Raw genomic sequence first — 25,335 nt, 5'->3', positions numbered from 1 at the left:
TCACAGCAGTCATCCTACTGCAAAGCGGATAACTGAGGCCTTGGCATCCTGGGTGGTGAGAAACGTGGTTCCGGTATCCATCATTACTGCAGAGCCAACTAGAGACTTGTTGGAGGTACTGTGTCCCCGGTACCAAATACCATCTAGGTTCCATTTCTCTAGGCAGGCGATACCGAAAATGTACACAGACCTCAGAAAAGAGTCACCAGTGTCCTAAAAAATGCAGCTGTACCCAATGTCCACTTAACCACGGACATGTGGACAAGTGGAGCAGGGCAGGGTCAGGACTATATGACTGTGACAGCCCACTGGGTAGATGTATGGACTCCCGCCGCAAGAACAGCAGCGGCGGCACCAGTAGCAGCATCTCGCAAACGCCAACTCTTTCCTAGGCAGGCTACGCTTTGTATCACCGCTTTCCAGAATACGCACACAGCTGAAAACCTCTTACGGCAACTGAGGAAGATCATCGCGGAATGGCTTACCCCAATTGGACTCTCCTGTGGATTTGTGGCATCGGACAACGCCAGCAATATTGTGTGTGCATTAAATATGGGCAAATTCCAGCACGTCCCATGTTTTGCACATACCTTGAATTTGGTGGTGCAGAATTATTTAAAAAACGACAGGGGCGTGCAAGAGATGCTGTCGGTGGCCAGAAGAATTGCAGGACACTTTCGGCGTACAGGCACCACGTACAGAAGACTGGAGCACCACCAAAAACTACTGAACCTGCCCTGCCATCATCTGAAGCAAGAAGTGGTAACGAGGTGGAATTCAACCCTCTATATGCTTCAGAGGTTGGAGGAGCAGCAAAAGGCCATTCAAGCCTATACAATTGAGCACGATATAGGAGGTGGAATGCACCTGTCTCAAGCGCAGTGGAGAATGATTTCAACGTTGTGCAAGGTTCTGCTGCCCTTTGAACTTGCCACACGTGAAGTCAGTTCAGACACTGCCAGCCTGAGTCAGGTCATTCCCCTCATCAGGCTTTTGCAGAAGAAGCTGGAGACATTGAAGGAGGAGCTAACACGGAGCGATTCCGCTAGGCATGTGGGACTTGTGGATGGAGCCCTTAATTCGCTTAACAAGGATTCACGGGTGGTCAATCTGTTGAAATCAGAGCACTACATTTTGGCCACCATGCTCGATCCTAGATTTAAAGCCTACCTTGGATCTCTCTTTCCGGCAGACACAAGTCTGCTGGGGTTGAAAGACCTGCTGGTGAGAAAATTGTCAAGTCAAGCGGAACGCGACCTGTCAACATCTCCTCCTTCACATTCTCCCGCAACTGGGGGTGCGAGGAAAAGGCTCAGAATTCCGAGCCCACCCGCTGGCGGTGATGCAGGGCAGTCTGGAGCGACTGCTGATGCTGACATCTGGTCCGGACTGAAGGACCTGACAACGATTACGGACATGTCGTCTACTGTCACTGCATATGATTCTCTCCCCATTGAAAGAATGGTGGAGGATTATATGAGTGACCGCATCCAAGTAGGCACGTCACACAGTCCATACTTATACTGGCAGGAAAAAGAGGCAATTTGGAGGCCCTTGCACAAACTGGCTTTATTCTACCTAAGTTGCCCTCCCACAAGTGTGTACTCCGAAAGAGTGTTTAGTGCCGCCGCTCACCTTGTCAGCAATCGGCGTACGAGGTTACATCCAGAAAATGTGGAGAAGATGATGTTCATTAAAATGAATTATAATCAATTCCTCCGCGGAGACATTGACCAGCAGCAATTGCCTCCACAAAGTACACAGGGAGCTGAGATGGTGGATTCCAGTGGGGACGAATTGATAATCTGTGAGGAGGGGGATGTACACGGTGATATATCGGAGGATGATGATGAGGTGGACATCTTGCCTCTGTAGAGCCAGTTTGTGCAAGGAGAGATTAATTGCTTCTTTTTTTGGGGGGGTCCAAACCAACCCGTCATATCAGTCACAGTCGTGTGGCAGACCCTGTCACTGAAATGATGGGTTGGTTAAAGTGTGCATGTCCTGTTTTGTTTATACAACATAAGGGTTGGTGGGAGGGCCCAAGGACAATTCCATCTTGCACCTCTTTTTTCTTTTATTTTTCTTTGCATCATGTGCTGTTTGGGGAGGGTTTTTTGGAAGGGACATCCTGCGTGACACTGCAGTGCCACTCCTAAATGGGCCCGGTGTTTGTGTCGGCCACTAGGGTCGCTTATCTTACTCACACAGTCAGCTACCTCATTGCGCCTCTTTTTTTCTTTGCGTCATGTGCTGTTTGGGGAGGGTTTTTTGGAAGGGCCATCCTGCGTGACACTGCAGTGCCACTCCTAGATGGGCCCGGTGTTTGTGTCGGCCACTAGGGTCGCTAATCTTACTCACACAGCTACCTCATTGCGCCTCTTTTTTTCTTTGCGTCATGTGCTGTTTGGGGAGGGTTTTTTGGAAGGGACATCCTGCGTGACACTGCAGTGCCACTCCTAAATGGGCCCGGTGTTTGTGTCGGCCACTACGGTCGCTAATCTTACTCACACAGCTACCTCATTGCGCCTCTTTTTTTCTTTGCGTCATGTGCTGTTTGGGGAGGGTTTTTTGGAAGGGACATCCTGCGTGACACTGCAGTGCCACTCCTAGATGGGCCCGGTGTTTGTGTCGGCCACTAGGGTCGCTAATCTTACTCACACAGCTACCTCATTGCGCCTCTTTTTTTCTTTGCGTCATGTGCTGTTTGGGGAGGGTTTTTTGGAAGGGACATCCTGCGTGACACTGCAGTGCCACTCCTAAATGGGCCCGGTGTTTGTGTCGGCCACTAGGGTCGCTAATCTTACTCACACAGCTACCTCATTGCGCCTCTTTTTTTCTTTGCGTCATGTGCTGTTTGGGGAGGGTTTTTTGGAAGGGACATCCTGCGTGACACTGCAGTGCCACTCCTAGATGGGCCAGGTGTTTGTGTCGGCCACTAGGGTCGCTTAGCTTAGTCATCCAGCGACCTCGGTGCAAATTTTAGGACTAAAAATAATATTGTGAGGTGTGAGGTATTCAGAATAGACTGAAAATGAGTGGAAATTATGGTTTTTGAGGTTAATAATAATATGGGATCAAAATGACCCCCAAATTCTATGATTTAAGCTGTTTTTTAGGGTTTTTTGAAAAAAACACCCGAATCCAAAACACACCCGAATCCGACAAAAAAAATTCGGTGAGGTTTTGCCAAAACGCGGTCGAACCCAAAACATGGCCGCGGAACCGAACCCAAAACCAAAACACAAAACCCGAAAAATTTCAGGCGCTCATCACTAATAAATCATGCTAATTAAAAATAGTGATGAGCGGGTTCGGTTTCTCGGAAACCGAACCCCCCCTAACTTCACCCTTTTTACACGGGTCCGAGGCATACTCGGATTCTCCCGCATGGCTCGGTTAACCCGAGCGCGCCCGAACGTCATCATCCCGCTGTCGGATTCTCGCGAGATTCGGATTCTATATAAGCAGCTGCGCGTCGCCGCCATGTTCACTCGTGCATTGGAAATGTTAGGGAGAAGACGTGGCTGGCGTCCTCTCAGTGTATTGTTGATGCAAATATTTGTGCTTGCATTACTTATTGCTTAATTGTGGGGACTGGGGAGCAGCTGTATAATATAGGAGGAGTACAGTGCAGAGTTTTGCTGATCAGTGACCACCAGTTTTATCCGTTCTCTGCCTGAAAAAAACGCTCCTTATTTGTGCTCAGTGTGCTGCATATATCTGTGCTCACACTGCTTAATTGTGGGGACTGGGGAGCAGCTGTATTATATAGCAGGAGTACAGTGCAGAGTTTTGCTGACAGTGACCACCAGTATACGTTGTCTGCCTGAAAAACACTCCATATCTGTGCTCAGTGTGCTGCTTTATTGTGGGGACTGGGGACCACCAGTATAATATTATATAGGAGAAGTACAGTGCAGAGTTTTGCTGACCAGTGACCACCAGTATACGTTGTCTACCTGAAAAACACTCCATATCTGTGCTGCATTGTAGACAGTATATAGTAGGAGTACAGTGCATAATTTTGCTGACCACCAGTATATTATATATAGGAGTACGGTACAGAAGGCCACTGCTGTACCTACCTCTGTGTCGTCAAGTATACTATCCATCCATACCTGTGGTGCATTTCCGTTTTGCACAGTTTGCTGACCACCAGTATATAATATATAGCATTACGGTACAGTAGGCCACTGCTGTACCTACCTCTGTGTCATCAAGTATACTATCCATCCATACCTGTGGTGCATTTCAGTTTTGCACAGTTTGCTGACCACCAGTATATAATATATAGCATTACGGTACAGTAGGCCACTGCTGTACCTACCTCTGTGTCGTCAAGTATACTATCCATCTACATTCTATACCTGTGGTGCATTTTAGTTTTGCAGTTTGCTGACACAGTGACCACCAGTATATATAGCAGTACGGTACGGAAGGCCACTGCTGTACCTACCTCTGTGTCGTCAAGTATACTATCCATCTAGATTCTATACCTGTGGTGCATTTCAGTTGTACAGTTTGCTGACACAGTGACCACCAGTATATATAGCAGTACGGTACGGAAGGCCACTGCTGTACCTACCTCTGTGTCGTCAAGTATACTATCCATCTACATTCTATACCTGTGGTGCATTTTAGTTTTGCAGTTTGCTGACACAGTGACCACCAGTATATATAGCAGTACGGTACGGAAGGCCACTGCTGTACCTACCTCTGTGTCGTCAAGTATACTATCCATCTACATTCTATACCTGTGGTGCATTTTAGTTGTGCGCAGTATATATAGTAGTAGGCCATTGCTATTGATACTGGCATATAATTCCACAGATTAAAAAATGGAGAACAAAAATGTGGAGGTTAAAATAGGGAAAGATCAAGATCCACTTCCACCTTGTGCTGAAGCTGCTGCCACTAGTCATGGCCGAGACGATGAAATGCCATCAACGTCGTCTGCCAAGGCCGATGCCCAATGTCATAGTAGAGAGCATGTAAAATCCAAAAAACAAAAGTTCAGTAAAATGACCCAAAAATCAAAATTGAAAGCGTCTGATGAGAAGCGTAAACTTGCCAATATGCCATTTACGACACGGAGTGGCAAGGAACGGCTGAGGCCTTGGCCTATGTTCATGGCTAGTGGTTCAGAGTCACATGAGGATGGAAGCACTCATCCTCTCGCTAGAAAAATGAAAAGACTTAAGCTGGCAAAAGCACAGCAAAGAACTGTGCGTTCTTCTAAATCACAAATCCCCAAGGAGAGTCCAATTGTGTCAGTTGCGATGCCTGACCTTCCCAACACTGGACGGGAAGAGCTTGCGCCTTCCACCATTTGCACGCCCCCTGCAAGTGCTGGAAGGAGCACCCGCAGTCCAGTTCCTGATAGTCAAATTGAAGATGTCACTGTTGAAGTACACCAGGATGAGGATATGGGTGTTGCTGGCGCTGGGGAGGAAATTGACAAGGAGGATTCTGATGGTGAGGTGGTTTATTAAAGTCAGGCACCCGGGGAGACACCTGTTGTCCGTGGGACGAATATGGCCATTGACATGCCTGGTCAAAATACAAAAAAAATCAGCTCTACGGTGTGGAATTATAGCCGTGTGCTGCCTTTGTCAAGCTGTAATAAGTAGGGGTAAGGACGTTAACCACCTCGGAACATCCTCCCTTATACGTCACCTGCAGCGCATTCATCATAAGGCAGTGACAAGTTCAAAAACTTTGGATGACAGCGGAAGCAGTCCACTGACCACTAAATCCCTTCCTCTTGTAACCAAGCTCCTGCAAACCACACCACCAACTCCCTCAGTGTCAATTTCCTCCTTACCCAAGAAAGCCAATAGTCCTGCAGGCCATATCACTGGCAAGTCTGACGAGTCCTCTCCTGCCTGGGATTCCTCCGATGCATCCTTGAGTGTAACGCCTACTGCTGCTGGCGCTGCTGTTGTTGCTGCTGGGAGTCGATCGTCATCCCAGAGGGGAAGTCGGAAGACCACTTGTACTACTTCCAGTAAGCAATTGACTGTCCAACAGTCCTTTGCGAGGAAGATGAAATATCACAGCAGTCATCCTGCTGCAAAGCAGATAACTCAGGCCTTGGCAGCCTGGGCGGTGAGAAACGTGATTCCGGTATCCACCGTTAATTCAGAGGCAACTAGAGACTTGATTGAGGTACTGTGTCCCCGGTACCAAATACCATCTAGGTTCCATTTCTCTAGGCAGGCGATACCGAAAATGTACACAGACCTCAGAAAAAGACTCACCAGTGTCCTAAAAAATGCAGTTGTACCCAATGTCCACTTAACCACGGACATGTGGACAAGTGGAGCAGGGCAGACTCAGGACTATATGACTGTGACAGCCCACTGGGTGGATGTATTGCCTCCCGCAGCAAGAACAGCAGCGGCGGCACCAGTAGCAGCATCTCGCAAACACCAACTCGTTCCTAGGCAGGATACGCTTTGTATCACCGCTTTCCAGAAGAGGCACACAGCTGACAACCTCTTACGGAAACTGAGGAAGATCATCACAAAATGGCTTACCCCAATTGGACTCTCCTGGGGATTTGTGACATCGGACAACGCCAGCAACATTGTGCGTGCATTACATCTGGGCAAATTCCAGCACGTCCCATGTTTTGCACATACATTGAATTTGGTGGTGCAGAATTATTTAAAAAACGACAGGGGTGTGCAAGAGATGCTGTCGGTGGCCCGAAGAATTGCGGGCCACTTTCGGCATTCAGCCACCACGCGCCGAAGACTGGAGCACCACCAAACATACCTGAACCTGCCCTGCCATCATCTGAAGCAAGAGGTGGTAACGAGGTGGAATTCAACCCTCTATATGCTTCAGAGGATGGAGGAGCAGCAAAAGGCCATTCAAGCCTATACATCTGCCCACGATAAAGGCAAAGGAGGGGGAATGCACCTGACTCAAGCGCAGTGGAGAATGATTTCAACGTTGTGCAAGGTTCTGCAACCCTTTGAACTTTCCACACGTGAAGTCAGTGCAGACACTGCCAGCCTGAGTCAGGTCATTCCCCTCATCAGGCTTTTGCAGAAGAAGCTGGAGACATTGAAGGAGGAGCTAAAACAGAGCGATTCCGCTAGGCATGTGGGACTTGTGGATGGAGCCCTTAATTCGCTTAACCAGGATTCACGGGTGGTCAATCTGTTGAAATCAGAGCACTACATTTTGGCCACCATGCTCGATCCTAGATTTAAAACCTACGTTGTATCTCTCTTTCCGGCAGACACAAGTCTGCAGAGGTTCAAAGACCTGCTGGTGAGAAAATTGTCAAGTCAAGCGGAACGTGACCCGTCAACATCTCCTCCTTCACATTCTCCCGCAACTGGGGGTGCGAGAAAAAGGCTAAGAATTCCGAGCCCACCCACTGGCGGTGATGCAGGGCAGTCTGGAGCGAGTGCTGACATCTGGTCTGGACTGAAGGACCTGCCAACGATTACTGACATGTCGTCTACTGTCACTGCATATGATTCTCTCACCATTGAAAGAATGGTGGAGGATTATATGAGTGACCGCATCCAAGTAGGCACGTCAGACAGTCCGTACGTATACTGGCAGGAAAAAGAGGCAATTTGGAGGCCCTTGCACAAACTGACTTTATTCTACCTAAGTTGCCCTCCGAAAGAGTGTTTAGTGCAGCCGCTCACCTTGTCAGCAATCGGCGTACGAGGTTACTTCCAGAAAATGTGGAGAAGATGATGTTCATAAAATGAATTATAATCAATTCCTCCGTGGAGACATTCACCAGCAGCAATTGCCTCCAGAAAGTACACAGGGACCTGAGATGGTGGATTCCAGTGGGGACGAATTAATAATCTGTGAGGAGGGGGATGTACACAGTGAAAGGGGTGAGGAATCGGAGGATGATGATGAGGTGGACATCTTGCCTCTGTAGAGCCAGTTTGTGCAAGGAGTGAGTGATTGATTCTTTTTTTGGTGGGGGCCCAAACCAACCAGTCATTTCAGTCACAGTCGTGTGGCAGACCCTGTCGCTGAAATGATGGGTTCGTTAAAGTGTGCATGTCCTGTTTATACAACATAAGGGTGGGTGGAAGGGCCCAAGGACAATTCCATCTTGCACCTCTTTTTTATTTCATTTTTCTTTGCATCATGTGCTGTTTGGGGACAATTTTTTTGAAGTGCCATCCTGCCTGACACTGCAGTGCCACTCCTAGATGGGCCAGGTGTTTGTGTCGGCCACTTGTGTCGCTTAGCTTAGTCACACAGCGACCTTGGTGCGCCTCTTTTTTTCTTTGCATCATGTGCTGTTTGGGGACTATTTTTTTGAAGTGCCATCCTGTCTGACACTGCAATGCCACTCCTAGATGGGCCAGGTGTTTGTGTCGGCCACTTGGGTCGCTTAGCTTAGTCACACAGCTACCTCATTGCGCCTCTTTTTTTCTTTGCATCATGTGCTGTTTGGGGACAATTTTTTAAATCTGCCATCATGTCTGACACTGCAGTGCCACTCCTAGATGGGCCAGGTGTTTGTGTCGGCCACTTGGGTCGCTAAGCTTAGTCACACAGCTACCTCATTGCGCCTCTTTTTTCCTTTGCATCATGTGCTGTTTGGGGACTATTTTTTTGAAGTGCCATCCTGTCTGACACTGCAGTGCCACTCCTAGATGGGCCAGGTGTTTGTGTCGGCCACTTGTGTCGCTTAGCTTAGTCACACAGCGACCTTGGTGCGCCTCTTTTTTTCTTTGCATCATGTGCTGTTTGGGGACAATTTTTTTGAAGTGCCATCCTGCCTGACACTGCAGTGCCACTCCTAGATGGGCCAGGTGTTTGTGTCGGCCACTTGTGTCGCTTAGCTTAGCCATCCAGCGACCTCGGTGCAAATTTTAGGACTAAAAATAATATTGTGAGGTGTGAGGTGTTCAGAATAGACTGAAAATCAGTGTAAATTATGGTTATTGAGGTTAATAATACTATGGGATCACAATGACCCCCAAATTCTATGATTTAAGCTGTTTTTTAGTTTTTTTTGTAAAAAAAAAACAAATCCAAAACACACCCGAATCCGACAAAAAAATTTCAGAGAGGTTTTGCCAAAACGCGTCCGAATCCAAAACACGGCCGCGGAACCGAATCCAAAACCAAAACACAAAACCCGAAAAATGTCCGGTGCACATCACTAATTAAAAACAGTAGCAGTGAGGCACACAGAATGTTGCTAGTGTTTTCTAAGCAAGAAGGCTCATTTACTGACCTGAATAAGTTTGGGCATGCTGTACACATTATTTATTATCTCTCTTGCCCATTGATTTATCACTGTCTCTGCCTGGTTTTAACAAAACAAAATTGAATTCTTAGGAGGATCTAGTTTTATCAAGGCGCACTTCTTATATGGGGGCCAGTCTGAAGATCGACACTGTCTAGGTTGACAATGTTTAGGTCGACCACTATAGGTCGACAGTCAGTAGGTCGACAGGGAAGGAAGGTCGACAGGGTTTCTAGGTCAACATGTGCTAGGACGACAGGTCAAAAGGTCCACATGAGTTTTTCACATTTGTTTTTTTTTTTACTTTTTCATACTTAACGATCCACGTGGACTACGATTGGAATGGTAATCTGTGCCGAGCGAAGCGAGGCACCTTGCCCGAAGCATGGCGAGCGAAGTGAGCCATGCGAGGGCACACGGGGCACTAATTGGGGTTCCCAGTCACTCTACGAAGAAAACGACACAAAAAAACAACCTCATGTTGACCTTTTGACCTGTCGACCTAGCACATGTCAACCTAGAAACCCTGTCGACCTTCCAACCCTGTCGACCTAGTGACTATCGACCTAAACATTGTTGACCTAGACACTGTCAATCTAATGATCCACACCCTCTTATACTACAGGCAGTGCTGACCTATCCATCTATCTATTATCTATCTATCTATCTATCTATCTATCTATCTATCTATCTATCTATCTATCTATCTATCTATCTATTTATCTATCTATCTATCTATCTATCTATCTATCTATCTATCTATCTATCTATCTATCTATCTATCTTTCTATCTATATATGTGTGTTTGTCAAACACAAAACCTTTATTTCGCTGAAATAACCTCATATCTAAAGCTGCGCATATACTATGCAATTAACTAGCAGATAATCTGCCAGATCTGGTTGGTTGGAATGAAAATCTGGTAATAGATGAGAGCAAATGAAAATCGACCAAACTCTGGAAAATGACAAAACCTGAGATTCAGACAAATTGGTTAAATCCGTGATTTAACCAATTGCTATGAATGACAGTTTGTCTGTTTTCCAGTATTTGGGAGCAAATGGTCAATTGTCAGTTGCTCTCATCTGTTACCAGATTTTCATTCCAACTAGCCAGATCTGGCAGATTATCTGACAGATAATCATACAGTGTATGCCCAGTTTAAGATACACAATTAAATGAAATAAGATCAATATAGTTTAAATTTACATCTTTTGGAAGCAGGCTACTATATCCCAAGTAATATATTTTTCAGTGGGGACCAAAAAAGCTTGTAGTAGGGTGGATTTGGGAAGCGCCAAATGTATAATATCCACCAAATGGTACCAGTGATGTTTTTGGAATAATGATTCCCTTTTCTAATGAATGTAGATTCCTTCTGGTTTCTATAAAATGAGATCCTGATACCATAGTACACCCAATAATTAAATCCATTCTATTCCAATAATCCATCATTTTATTAAAACAAAAATCTTGTAAAATTTTCTTACTTCACACATTAACCTTTGCCACAGTGGATCAGATGTTAATTGTACTTGCTGTCACCCCTTAAAAAGAGGAGAGCTCATTAACAGCTTGCACCTCCTACTTTGGTCACAATTAGTATTTCATCCTATGCGTTTGGTTGATAACGACATCCTCAGTGGTGTTTAATGTGTCTTTCCTTGTGAGTGTCTTTCCTCGTTAGTAGACAATAGTGTATAAATAATCTTTATATCAGAGGATAATACAGATTCCTCTGGAACTTAATTCAAATAGATCCCCAATTTTTACCAGCCTTGTCTGAACTTCCTTCATGTATCTCTTTCAAGATATTTCTGAAGGTGAACTGTCCTTCTGCTTACAGATGTAGCCATGCTCATCCAGCCTGTGGCATGGCTGCACATGCACACACATTGGGGGGATTCAAATGTTTGAAAAGTCAGTTAGGTGTCTGTTTTTTCCTGTCTATTAGATAGGAAAAAACAGACAGCCAACTGACTTTTCAAACAATTGAATATCCCCCATTGAGTCTAGGTACGCGAGCGCCTTAGAACACAGAGCTGTGCCTTAGTACACCACCCATGTATTCCTATCGGCGCACGTACTTAGAAGCACACGCATGTCATAGTTGCGGGCAGACTTTCTGTGCCAGGCTTGCTGTGAATATGGGAAGCTGCAGGCTAGATGAGCATGTCTACATATGTACAGTAGTTTCCAGTTCAAGTGATGAATCACTTCAGTTCTAGAGGAATCCTTATGCTCATATGACATAAGGTGGGGCCTCAACGACTCAGACTTATTTTTTTCAGTTAAGCCCACAGATGCTCGATCAGATTGAGATTTGGGGAATTTGGAGACCACGTCAACACCTTGAACTCTTTGTCATGTTCCTCAAACCATTCCTGAACAATGTTTGCAGTGTGACAGGGCACATTATCCTGCTGAACGAGGCAACTGTCATTCCAGCATTCTAAAATGTAAAGAATTTCAGCAGTCTCTTTGACTTTTTGCCTCTTAATCCTAACACTCTCAGCCTGTCTTTCCACATCAGGAATTAGAATTAAAATGCAACAGGTTTCTTGTGATACTCTTTGATTAATGTTGATAATGAAATTGAATAATTTATAGTTTTTATCAAATCAAAGGTAGGTGAAATTCGACTTGATAAAATTAATTTAGAAAAGCTATTTACTTGGCAAATATCCTGGAAGAAATCTAAAAGATTAAAATGAGTTAATTACCATATTGCTATTATGTGAAAACAACACTGCTATAAAACAAGACAGAAGAAGGGTGATGATGCTTGAGCTGCAATTAGAAGCACGTTTAATGATCTGGGATTAAAGTGGAATACCTTTAGAGTAAAGGGGGTACACATGGAGCGATGTACACTTAATTTCTAAGCAATCTGACTAGATTATTTAGAAATTAAGAACACATCGCTCCGTGTGTAGGGTGTCGGCGATAGCTATGCGCGGCCCGTGTGTTGCTATCGCCGGCTCTAGGTTGGGCATGCATGCATGCCTAATCTAGTGAGTTCACTCATTTCACCACTGGGTGAAATGTGCGGTCCCTGCGCCCCCACCCCCCCTCACTCAGCACACATCGGGCTGTGCTGAGCGGGGGGAGAGATGTGTGCTGAGCGGTCTGTGATAGATAGCTCAGCACACATCTCCGGGAGAAATCTCCCGTGTGTACCCCCCTTAAGAGTCACAGTGCATACAGCATGAGTTTGGTTAGCTTCAGGCAAACTGTTCAAGTAATATCACTTTTCCGTGTTAACTCGGTTCGCGGCTCAGTGGAAAAGGGTTAACCTGGGTCCAATGACCTGGGAATACAACCTGGCTAGCTTGCAGGGTTGGTTCCGGGAAGGACCCAGGTTGAAGGGCAGTGTAAATGGGTAACCCGGGTCATCTGAACCAGCTTCTGTTTACAGCATGGGGAAATCCTCATACCTGCCTGAACAAAGGATGTAGTTGATCTTCTAGGTTCCTGCTGCGATGACACTGAACTGGTGACATAAGGGGGTGGAGCAGCTGAGACTGTGGAAACAGGGTTGTAACAGGTCTGACCCGGTTTGGAAATGTGTTCCAAATCTCAGGTCAGATTAGGGAGTTTGGTGGAAAAGGGGTATAAAGTGACTGTCAAATACTGTACGTATATACAGTATCTATAGCTGAAATAGTTGGAACGATAGAAAAGACAAAGGGTTACATTTACTAAATGGCATTTTATTCAATTGACAGCAGTTTCTATGTCTAATTGATAGCTATTGAAACAGCAGATTAAAAGCTATTCTATTCATACTCATTTAATTGTGCTTTTATAGAAACAGCATTCAATTCACATTATAGAAACAGACAAATGTGGAATAGAAGCTATTCAATTCATATTCATATGCTTGTGCTACACTATTTATTGTAGAAACACCATTCAATTGATATAATAGAAACAGACCAGAGAGGATTAGCTTTTGTTTTCACATTAATTTAATGGCGCTTTTACAGAAATACTGTAACATTCACCAGACATCATAGACTCAGACAGCTGGTTGGTTTTACTTTGTGGGTTTGTGAGCAGTTGAGTGTAGGAGAAAGTTGTAGGAAAGTATAAGGAGAAACATTAAGTGATTGCTAATTGTGAAGTTGTCTTGATAAAGAAACAGCAGTCTCGAAACATGGGGGTAATTCCAAGATGATCGCAGCAGGAAATTTTTTAGCAGTTGGGCAAAACCATGTGCACTGCAGGGGAGGCAGATATAACATGTGCAGAGAGTTAGATTTGGGTGGGTTATTTTGTTTCTGTGCAGGGTAAATACTGGCTGCTTTATTTTTACACTGCAATTTAGATTGCAGATTGAACACACCACACCCAAATCTAACTCTCTCTGCACATGTTATATCTGCCTCCCCTGCAGTGCACATGGTTTTGCCCAACTGCTAACCAAATTCCTGCTGCGATCAACTTGGAATTACCCCCCATGTCGGCACAGAGCAGCACATTCAGATACTTCACAGATGGGTCGCGGAGAAAGGCGAGTTCCACACACTTCATTGTACATTGCCCTGTCCAGACTGTGGATTTGGAGTACTGCTGGTACGCATTATTTTTCTAACTAGGAGGGGAATTAAAGAAACCTTCATGTGATTGATTGTTATCTTTTACACTGTGAGTCCGGGTATGCATCTGTTATTGTTCACACAATGCAAGCCACTCATCGGTAATGACGTTATTATGTTAAGCCTCTGTTTATTACCATAGGGGAGGTTTATTAAAATTCTAATTATGTCGTTTTCCTATTTCCCACCCGCAGAATACCTATGTTAAATTTCATCTTCCTAACATATCAGGAAGCATGGCCGTAACTAGGGGGGGCTAGGGGGGTGTGCGCCCTGGGCGCAGGATTAGAGAGGGTGCAGGATTAGAGGGGCCTCCAATTATCAGTGGAGAGGATCACATCTCCACCTCCACTATCGAAGCAACTCAGCAGGAGCACTGAGGACTCAGAGGATGCCTAAGCACAGGCTGTGTGATGTGATCTCCCCCCACATCATCGGGCACAGGCAGCTAGCAGGAGATCTTCGTGGCTCTGCGGCTGCGCTTGTCCTATGTGTGATGTTAGTGTATTAGAATGCTTAATATTTGTAGACACTCCCTTACTAATATGTGTAAGCCTGAATCTTCAGTGATGGTCCCTGGGGCCAGGGGGATGCTGGGAAGTGGGTGGTCCAGTGTGCAGTGTGTCTGGAGTTGGTGATGGAATAAAAACAGCACAGCAGTGAACTCACATGTCTCTGTGTCCTGATGACTGGATTTACAAACATATGAACAAAACACTATGTAGCAGTATATCGCCCATGCCCAGACTCCGAGGCTGACTCCAGAGAACAACAACAGGGGGACGCGGAGACAAGGAAAGATGGGAGAGAGCCGGGCTGCCGGAGGATGAGCCAGAGCAGCAGCTGGGCCGTGGGGAGGAGCAAGGACGTCTCAGAGATGACTGGTGCTGAGCGGTCAACTCTACCGTACATGGAGGGTGAATTAACATATGTATATGGGGGCACAATATATGTGTATATGGGGGCACAGGTAGTGACTGTGTATGTATGGAGGCACAGTGTGTGTGTGTGTGTGTGTGTATGGGGGCACAGTGTGTGTACTGTATATGGGAGCACAGTATGTGTGTAGGTGTATATGTATGGGAATACAGTGTGTGTGTATGGGGCACAGTGTGTGTGTGTGTGTGTGTGTGTGTGTGTGTGTGTATGGGGGCACAGTGTGTGTACTGTATATGGGAGCACAGTATGTGTGTAGGTGCATATGTATGGGAATACAGTGTGTGTGTATGGGGCACAGTGTGTGTGTGTGTGTGTGTGTGTGTGTGTGTGTGTGTGTGTGTGTGTGTGTGTGTGTACGTACGGTATATATGGAGGCATAGTGTGTGTGTGTGTGTGTGTGTGTGTGTGTGTGTGTAAATGTATTGGGGCACAGTGTATGTATATGTATGGGGCACAGTGTGTGTATGGGAGCGAGCACAATATGTGTGGATGTATATGTATGGGAATACAGTGTGTGTGTTTGCGTACAGTGTATGTGTATATGGCGACACAGTGTGTGTGTATGAGAGCACAGTATATGTGGGTGTATATATGTGGGGGCACAATGTGTGTGTATATTGGGACACAGTGTGTGTATATGTCCAACAGCCACCATATGCAGCCTCCTCTATCTGCTCTCAGCCTTTCAGTGAGGGCATCAGGCACTTCTGTGTACAGCATTTGTGTTATATATCATGCTTAGTTCCTGTATGATGCTGTCACCAAAGCGCGCAGTACAGAACCAGCATCTACCTGTGTGGGGTGTTGTATGGTCACACAGCAAGGATAAATACAGTGGCATTCCTATAGAATAAAGCTAGATAACACACTGTAACACACGTATGCCCCTGTTGTCTTGCTGTTCAGCAATATTTATTTATTTATTTAATATTTTATGTTGAATTTTGTATTATTATTATTATTTTTATTTATTTATTTATTATTATGCTTATATCACTGCCTTGCCCGGGTGATGAAAAGCCTAGTTTTGGCCCTGCAGGAAGTAAGAGAATCAGGAGTCTATTTACTAAGCCTTGGATGGAGATGAAGTAGCTGGAGATAAAGCACCAGCCAATCACCTCCTAAATGCAATGCCACAGGCTGTGTTTGAAAAACGACAGGAGCCGATTGGCTGGTACTTTATCTCCAGCGACTTTATCTTCAGACAACGTTTAGTAAATAGACCCTTTAGTGATGAGTCAGTCAGTGAGTGACGGAGGTGCAATCCAAATTTTGATTTGATTGTCCGTTTAGGTGTCATCATTCATGCCATGCAAGCCATGCATCGGTAATGATGTCATTATGTCAAGCCCCTGTTTATCCCCTTAAGGGAGGTTTATGAAAATTCTAATTATGTAGTTTTCCTATTTCCCACCAGAAGAATAATTATGCTAAATTGAATCTTCCTAATATATCGGGAAGTAAGAGAATTAGTGATGAGTCAGTGAGTGAGTGAGTGAGTGAGTGAGTGAGTGGGTGAGTGAGTGAGTGAGTGAGTGAGTGAGTGAGGGCTTTTGCATTTTTGTAGTTAACTAAATTCTATACACTGGAGAACGTAATCCAAATTTTGATCCGATTGTCCGTTTGGGCGTTATTGTTCCTGCAACGCAAGCCACACATCGGTAATGACGTCATTATGTCAACACCCTTTTCATCCGCTTATCGGAGGTTTTTTCAAATTCTAATTATGTATTTCTCTTACGTCCTAGAGGATGCTGGGGACTCCATAAGGACCATGGAGATAGACGGGCTCCGCAGGAGACATGGGCACATTAAGACAGACTTTAGGTCTGGGTCTGCACTGGCTCCTCCCTCTATGCCCCTCCTCAAGACCTCAGTTTACTACTGTGCCCAGAGAAGACTGGGTGCATTACAGGGAGCTCTCCTGAGTTTCCTGTCAGAAAGTATTTTGTTAGGTTTTTTATTTTCAGGGAGCCTGCTGGCAACAGACTCCCTGCATCGAGATACTGAGGAGAGAGAAGCAGACCTACTTCTGTGAGTTTCAAGGCTCTGCTTCTTAGGCTACTGGACACCATTAGCTCCAGAGGGATCGGTACACAGGTCTCACCCTCGCCGTCCGTCCCAGAGCCGCGCCGCCGTCCTCCATGCAGAGCCGGAAGATAGAAGCCTGGGTGAGTATGAGAAGAAAAGAAGACTTCAGAGGCGGCAGAAGACTTCATGATCTTCACTGAGGTAATGCACAGCAGTAAAGCTGTGCGCCATTGCTCCCATACACCTCACACATGGCAGTCACTGTAAATATGCAGGGCACAGGGGGGGCGCGGCTCTGGGCAGCATATGAACCTCTCTTTGGCAAAAGTATATATGTATACAGCTGGCCACTGTATATATATAAGAGCCCCCGCCAATTTTTAGTGTATTTGAGCGGGACAGAAGCCCGCCGCCGAGGGGGCGGGGCTTCTCCCTCAGCACTCACCAGCGCCATTTTCTCCACAGCACAGCTAAGAGGAAGCTCCCCGGACTCTCCCCTGCTTATACCACAGTGAAAGAGGGTTTTAAAGAAGAGGGGGGGCACATAATTAGCTGCATATATACATATATACACAGCGCTACTGGGTAAACATATATTTATTGTGTTTTTTCCTGGGTCATATAGAGCTGGGGTGTGTCCTGGCATACTCTCTCTCTGTCTCTCCAAAGGGCCTTGTGGGGGAACTGTCTTCAGATAAGAGGATTCCCTGAGTGTGTGGTGTGTCGGTACGTGTGTGTCGACATGTCTGAGATAAAAGGCTCTCCTAGAGAAGACGGGGAGCAAATGAATGTGGTGTCTCCGTCGACAACGCCGACACCTGACTGGATGGATATGTGGAATGTTTTAAGTGCTAATGTAAATTTATTGCACAAAAGATTAGAGCTGAAGCTAGGGTACAGCCAGGGAGTCAAACCATGTCTGTCCCTATGTCGCAGGGACCTTCGGGGTCTCAAAAGCGCCCACTATCCCAAATAATAGATACAGATACCGACACGGATTCTGACTCCAGTGTCGACTACGATGATGCAAAATTACAGCCAAAATTGGCTAAATGTATATGATTATTGCAATAAAAGATGTTTTGCATATCACAGAGGAACCCCCTGTCCCTGACACCAGGGTACACATGTATAAGGGAAAGAAACCTGAGGTAACCTTTCCCCCCTCACATGAGTTGAACGAATTATGTGAAAAAGCTTGGGAATCTCCAGACAAAAAACTGCAGATTCCCAAAAGGATTCTTATGGCGTATCCTTTCCCGCCAACGGACAGGATACGGTGAGAATCCTCCCCTAGGGTGGAAAAAGCATTGACACGCTTATCCAAAAAGGTAGCGCGGCCATCCCGAGATACGGCTACCCTCAGGGATCCTGCTGACCGCAAGCAGGAGATTACCTTGAAGTCCATTTGCACACATTCTGGTATCTTACTCAGACTGGCAATTGCGTCGGCCTGGGTTTGTAGCGCTGTAGCAGCATGGACAGATACCTTATCAGCGGAAATTTAGACCCTAGATAAGGATACAATTTTATTGACCCTAGGGCATATAAAAGATGCTGTCTTATATATGAGAGATGCTCAAAGACGATATGTCGACTTCTGCTAGACGAGTCCTATGGACCCGGCAATGGACAGGTGATGCCGACTCAAAGAGGCATATGGAGGTTTTACCTTACAGGGGAGAGGAATTGTTTGGGGAAGGTCTCTCGGACCTGGTCTCCACAGCTACAGCTGGTAAATCTAAATTTTTTGCCTTATATTCCCTCACAGCCTAAGAAAGCACCACATTTCCAAATGCAGTCCTTTCGATCACAAAGAAACAAGAAAGTACGAGGTGCGTCCTTTCTTGCCAGAGGTAAGGGCAGAGGAAAAAAGCTGCACAACACAGCTAGTTCCCAGGAACAGAAGTCCTCCCCGGCCTCTGCAAAATCCACTGCATGACGCTGGGGCTCCGCTAAAGGAATTTTCAGCCACATCTGGGTTCACTCGCAGGTGAATCCCTGGGCAATAGAAATTGTTTCTCAGGGTTACAAGCTGGAATTCAAAGAGGTGCCTCCTCGCCGGTTTTTCAAATCGGCCCTGCCAGCTTCTCCCCAGGAAGGGGAGATAGTGATAAATGCAATTCACAAATTGTATCTTCAACAGGTGGTGGTCAAGGTTCCCCTGCTTTAACAAGGAAGGGGATATTACTCAACCCTCTTTGTAGTCCCGAAACCGGACGGTTCGGTCAGACCCATATTAAATTTAAAAATCCCTGAACCTATAATTGAAAAGGTTCAAGTTCAAGATGGAATCGCTAAGAGCGGTTATCGCCAGCCTGGAAGGGGGGGATTTTATGGTATCTCTGGACATAAAGGATGCATACCTTCATGTTCCCATTTATCCACCTCATCAGGCGTACCTGAGATTTGCGGTACAGGATTATCATTACCAATTTCAGACGTTGCCGTTTGGGCTTTCCACGGCCCCGAGGATTTTCACCAAGGTAATGGCGGAAATGTTGGTGCTCCTGCGCAAGCAAGCTGTCACAATTATCCCGTACTTGGACGATCTCCTCATAAAAACGAGATCAAGAGAGCAGTTACTGAACAGCGTATCACTTTCACTGAAGGTGTTACAGAAACACGGCTGGATTCTCAATATCCCGAAGTTGCAGTTGGTTCCGACGACTCGTCTGACTTTCTTGGGCATGATTCTGGGTACAGACCAGAAAAGAGTTTATCTTCCGATAGAAAAAGCTCAGGAACTCATGGCTCTAGTCAGGAACCTATTGAAACCAAAACAGGTGTCAGTGCATCACTGCACTCGAGTCCTGGGAAAGATGGTGGCATCATACGAGGCCATTCCCTTCGGCAGACTCCATGCGAGGACTTTCCAGTGGGACCTGCTGGACAAGTGGTCCGGGTCACATCTACAGATTCATCAGTTGATCTCCCTGTTCCCCAGGGCCAGGGTATCTCTCCTGTGGTGGCTGCAGGGTGCTCACCTTCTAGAAGGCTGCAGGTTCGACATTCAGGACTGGATACTGGTGACCACGGACGCGAGCCTCAGAGGTTAGGGAGCAGTCACACAGGGAAGAAACTTCCAAGGTCTTTGGTCAAGTCAAGAGACTTGTCTTCACATCAACATCCTGGAACTGAGCGCCCTACGTCAAGCGGAGACATTACTGCGCGACCAACCAATTCTGATCCAGTCAGACAACATCACTGCAGTGGCTCATGTAAACCGCCAAGGTGGCACATGGAGCAGAGTGGCAATGGCGGAAGCCACCAGAATTCTTCGCTGGGCGGAAATTCATGTAAGCGCACTGTCAGCAGTGTTCATTCCGGGAGTGGACAACTAGGAAGAAGACTTCCTCAGCAGACATGACCTGCATCCAGGAGAGTGGGGACTTCATCCGGAAGTCTTCGCACAGATTGCAAGTCAGTGGGGATTACCCAAGATAGACATGAGGGCATCCCGCCTCAACAAAAAGCTACAGAGGTATTGCGCCAGATCAAAAGTTCCTCAGGCGGTAGCTGTAGACGCCCTAGTGACACCGTGGGTGTTCCAGTCGGTCTATGTATTTCCTCCTCTTCCTCTCATACCCAAGGTGTTGAAAATAATAAGAAAGAGAGGAATGAGAACAATTCTCATTGTTCCAGATTGGCCACGAAGGACCTGGTATCCGGATCTGCAGGAAATGCTCACAGAAGATCCGTGGCCTCTTCCTCTAGGACAGGACCTGTTGCAATGGGGGCCCTGTCTGTTCCAAGACTTGCCGCGGCTGCGTTTGACGGCATGGCGGTTAATCGCCGGATCCTAGCAGAAAAGGAATTTCGGATGAGGTCATTCCTACGCTGATAAAGGCTTGGAAGGACGTGACTTCTAAACATTATCACCGTATATGGCGAAAATATGTTTCTTGGGAGGCCAGGAATGCTCCTACGGAAGAATTCCATCTGGGCCGTTTCCTTCACTTCCTACAAACTGTAGTGAATTTGGGCCTAAAATCAGGCTCCATTAAGGTTCAGATTTCGGCCTTATCCATTTTTCTTTCAAAAAGAATTCGCTTCTCTCCAAGAAGCACAGGCTTTTGTGAAGGGAGTGCTGCATATTCAACCTCCTTTTATACCTCCGGTGGCGCCTTGGGACCTTAACGTGGTGTTGAGTTTCCTTAAGTGACATTGGTTTGAACCACTTAAAACGGTGGAGTTAAAATATCTCACTTGAAAGGTGGTCATGTTATTAGCCTTGGCTTCGGCTAGGCGAGTGTCGGAATTGGCGGCTTTGTCTCATAAAAGTCCCTATCTAGTTTTTCCATATGGATAGAGCGGAATTGCGGACTCATCCTCAATTCTTGCCTAAGGTGGGGTCATCTTTTCATATGAACCAACCTATTGTGGTGCCTGCGGCTACACGTGACTTGGAGGATTCCGAGTCCCTTGCTGTGGTCAGGGCTTTGAAAATTTACGTGGCCAGAACGGCTAGAGTCAGAAAAACAGAAGCACTGTTTATCCTGTATGCAGTCAACAAGGTTGGTGCCCTGCTTCAAAGCAGACTATTGCTTGCTGGATCTGTAACACGATTCAGCAGGCACATTCTACGGCAGGATTGCCGTTACCAAAATCAAGGCCCATTCCACTAGGAAGGTGGGCTCGTCTTGGGCGGCTGACCGAGGAGTCTCGGCACTACAGCTGTGCCGAGCTGCTACTTGGTTGGGTTAAAACATCTTTGCAAAGTTCTATAAGTTTGAGACCCTGGCTGAGGAGGTCCTTCTGTTTGCTCAATCGGTGCTGCAGAGTCGTCCGCACTCTCCCGCCCATTTGGGAGCTTTGGTATAATCCCCATGGTCCTTACGGAGTCCCCAGCATCCTCTACGACGTAAGAGAAAATAAGATTTTAAACCTACCGGTAAATATTTTTCTCGTAGTCCGTAGTAGATGCTGGGCGCCCGTCCCAAGTGCGGACTAATTCTGCAAGACTTGTATATAGTTTTGCTTACATAAGGGTTATGTTATAGTTTTCATCGGTCTTGGACTGATGCTATGTTGTTTTCATACTGTTAACTGGTTAGTATATCACAAGTTATACGGTGTGATTGGTGTGGCTGGTACGAATCTTGCCCTTGGATTAACAAAAATCCTTTCCTCGTACTGTCCGTCTCCTCTGGGCACAGTTTCTCTAACTGAGGTCTGGAGGAGGGGCATAGAGGGAGGAGCCAGTGCACACCCAGACCTAAAGTCTTTCTTAAAGTGCCCATGTCTCCTGCGGAGCCCGTCTATCTCCATGGTCCTTACGGAGTCCCCAGCATCCTCTACGGACTACGAGAAAAAGATTTACCGGTAGGTTTAAAATCTTATTTTTTCTTATTTCCCACCTGCAGAATACTGTACCTATGTTAAATTTCATCTTCCTAACATATCGGGAACAGCAAACAGAGAAGGGTGGTGCTCCCCCCCCCCTCCCTGGTATCCCCCCAGCACACTGACTAATGCCTGCAACAATACCTGAACCTATCTGGTAATAGAATTTCAGAGATATTTGTTACATGAATTTGCAAATACATGGAAAAGCTGCTGAGTCACGTAAAGGCTTCTCTGATATCAGCAGTCCTACACTACCTGATAGCAGTGCCCACATAGGGCCATGTGATTTGTCTACAGTAAGGCCTCATGATAAAGGCCCATACAAAATTGATCTCCCATTAGCACTACAAGGATCAGCATGCCTTCCAAATGCTGCTCCCATTCAATGCCTTCTCACACATGCAAACAAACAGTGGTAGAAGCTCAATCACTCTCACTCAATTTCTAGCACCTGATAAGTATCTCCAGAGTGATTGAGCTGCTACCACTGTTTGTTAACATATTAGGAAGTAAGAGAATTAGTGATGAGTCAGTGAGTAAAGGCCCGTACACACTGGCCAATATATCGGCCAGTGTGTACGGCCGATACATCTGTGAACTCCGTCGTTCACAGACGTATTGCGTCGGCCCAGCAGCACAGCCGACGCCCAATATATCTACCGATATATTGGCGCATCGCTGTGTGTGACCGTACACATACTGCGGCGGCCGGCGGTGATTGACAGCTGAACTGGGCGGGCGTGTGTACACGCCCGCCCAGTTCATGACGTCAGTCCCCGATGGTTTGGGCAGTGTGTATGCTCAACACACTGCCCGATCCGTCCATAGATATATCTGCAGATCAATTGATCTGCAGATATATCTATTAGTGTGTACCCACCTTGAGTCACATTTTTGTAGTTTAATAAATTCTACACACTTGAGGTGCAATCCAAATTTTGATCTGATTGTCCATTTGAGCGTCATCATTCACGCAACGCAGACCACGCATTATGTTATTATGTCAACCCCCTTTTCATCCCCTTGGGTGATTCTTCAGAAAGTGAACATAAAGTCCAGTGCATCACACACTTTTTTTTTTTTTTTCCTTTTAAACTGGTCTGTTAAGAAATTGTTCTTATATGAAAACTTAATTGCTTAATTTCTTAGTAGCAATGCCTTGCCCTACAACTTAAGACTAGTGATGAGCGGGTTCGGTTCCTCGGAATCCGAACCCGCCCAAACTTCACCTTTTTTTTACACGGGTCCGAGCGACTCGGATCCTCCCGCCTTGCTCGGTTAACCCGAGAGCGCCCGAACGTCATCATCCCGCTGTCGGATTCTCGCGAGACTCGGATTCTATATAAGGAGCCGCGCGTCGCCTCTATTTTCACACGTGCATTGAGATTGATAGGGAGAGGACGTGGCTGGCGTGCTCTCCGAGTCCGTTGTATTATATTAGAATTTAGTTAGTTATAATTGTGGGGAGGATTGGGGACGGGGAGCAGCTGTTAGGGAGTACAGTGCAGGGTTTTGAGTTTAATCCGTTGTTTCTCTGCCTGAAAAAAAACGCTCCACCATATCTGTGCTCACTCAGTGTGCTGCACTGCTGCATGATATATCTGTGCTGAGTGCACTGCTCACACTGCCTAATTGTGGGGACTGGGGAGCAGTTATAGCAGGAGTACAGTGCACAGTTTTGCTGACAGTGACCACCAGTCCAGTATACGTTTGTCTGCCTGAAAAACAATGTGGTGGTTTTTTTTTTCTTTCTTCATGCTAGTTTGTTTAGCAGTCTGCTGACACTGCAGTGTCCACCAGGTCCGTTATACAGTATATTATATATATAATTAAGCACTAAGCAGCAGTACGGTAGGCCACGGCTGTACCTACCTCTGTGTCGACTCGTCACTCGTCGTCCATAAGTCCATAAGTATAAGTATAAGTAATACTATCCATCCATCTACATTGTGGTGTTTTTTTTTTCTTTCTTCATACTAGTTTAGCAGTCTGCTGCTGACACTGTCCACCAGGTCCATTATACAGTATATTATATTTATATATAAGCACTAAGCAGCAGTACGGTAGGCCACGGCTGTACCTACCTCTGTGTCGTCACTCGTCGTCCATAAGTATAAGTAATACTATACTATCCATCCATCTACATTGTATATCTGTGGTGTTTTTTTTTTCTTTCTTCATACTAGTTTAGCAGTCTGCTGACACTGTCCACCAGGTCCGTTATACACACAGTATATTATATTTATATATAAGCTCTAAGCAGCAGTACGGTAGGCCACGGCTGTACCTACCTCTGTGTCGTCAGTGCACTCGTCGTCCATAAGTATAAGTAATACTATACTATCCATCCATCTACATTGTATACCTGTGGTGGTTTTTTTTCTTTCTTCATACTAGTTTAGCAGTCTGCTGACACTGTCCACCAGGTCCGTTATACAGTATATTATATTTATATATAAGCACTAAGCAGCAGTACGGTAGGCCACGGCTGTAACTACCTCTGTGTCGTCACTCGTCGTCCATAAGTATAAGTAATACTATACTATCCATCCATCTACATTGTATACCTGTGGTGGTTTTTTTTTTCTTCATCCTAGTTTAGCAGTCTGCTGACACTGTCCACCAGGTCCGTTATACAGTATATTATATTTATATATAAGCACTAAGCAGCAGTACGGTAGGCCACGGCTGTACCTACCTCTGTGTCGTCACTCGTCGTCCATAAGTATAAGTAATACTATACTATCCATCCATCTACATTGTATACCTGTGGTGGTTTTTTTTTTCTTTCTTCATACTAGTTTAGCAGTCTGCTGACACTGTCCACCAGGTCCGTTATACAGTATATTATATTTATATATAAGCACTAAGCAGCAGTACGGTAGGCCACGGCTGTACCTACCTCTGTGTCGTCACTCGTCGTCCATAAGTATAAGTAATACTATACTATCCATCCATCTACATTGTATACCTGTGGTGGTTTTTTTTTCTTTCTTCATACTAGTTTAGCAGTCTGCTGACACTGTCCACCAGGTCCGTTATACAGTATATTATATTTATATATAAGCACTAAGCAGCAGTACGATAGGCCACGGCTGTACCTACCTCTGTGTCGTCACTCGTCGTCCATAAGTATAAGTAATACTATACTATCCATCCATC

General features: G+C 45.8%; 1 protein-coding gene across 3 annotated transcripts in view; it reads left to right on the top strand.

Annotated features, from left to right (window-relative positions):
* The window catches only part of GRM1 (glutamate metabotropic receptor 1), an 818,622-nt gene that overhangs the window by 362,281 nt on the left and 431,006 nt on the right, over positions 1–25,335 (top strand). The window lies entirely within an intron of this gene.

The sequence above is a fragment of the Pseudophryne corroboree genome, chromosome 4, assembly GCF_028390025.1.
Source record: "Pseudophryne corroboree isolate aPseCor3 chromosome 4, aPseCor3.hap2, whole genome shotgun sequence".
NCBI lineage: Eukaryota > Metazoa > Chordata > Amphibia > Anura > Myobatrachidae > Pseudophryne > Pseudophryne corroboree.
Note: the sequence above shows the minus strand (reverse complement) of the source record. Positions and strands in the feature narration are given on the sequence as shown.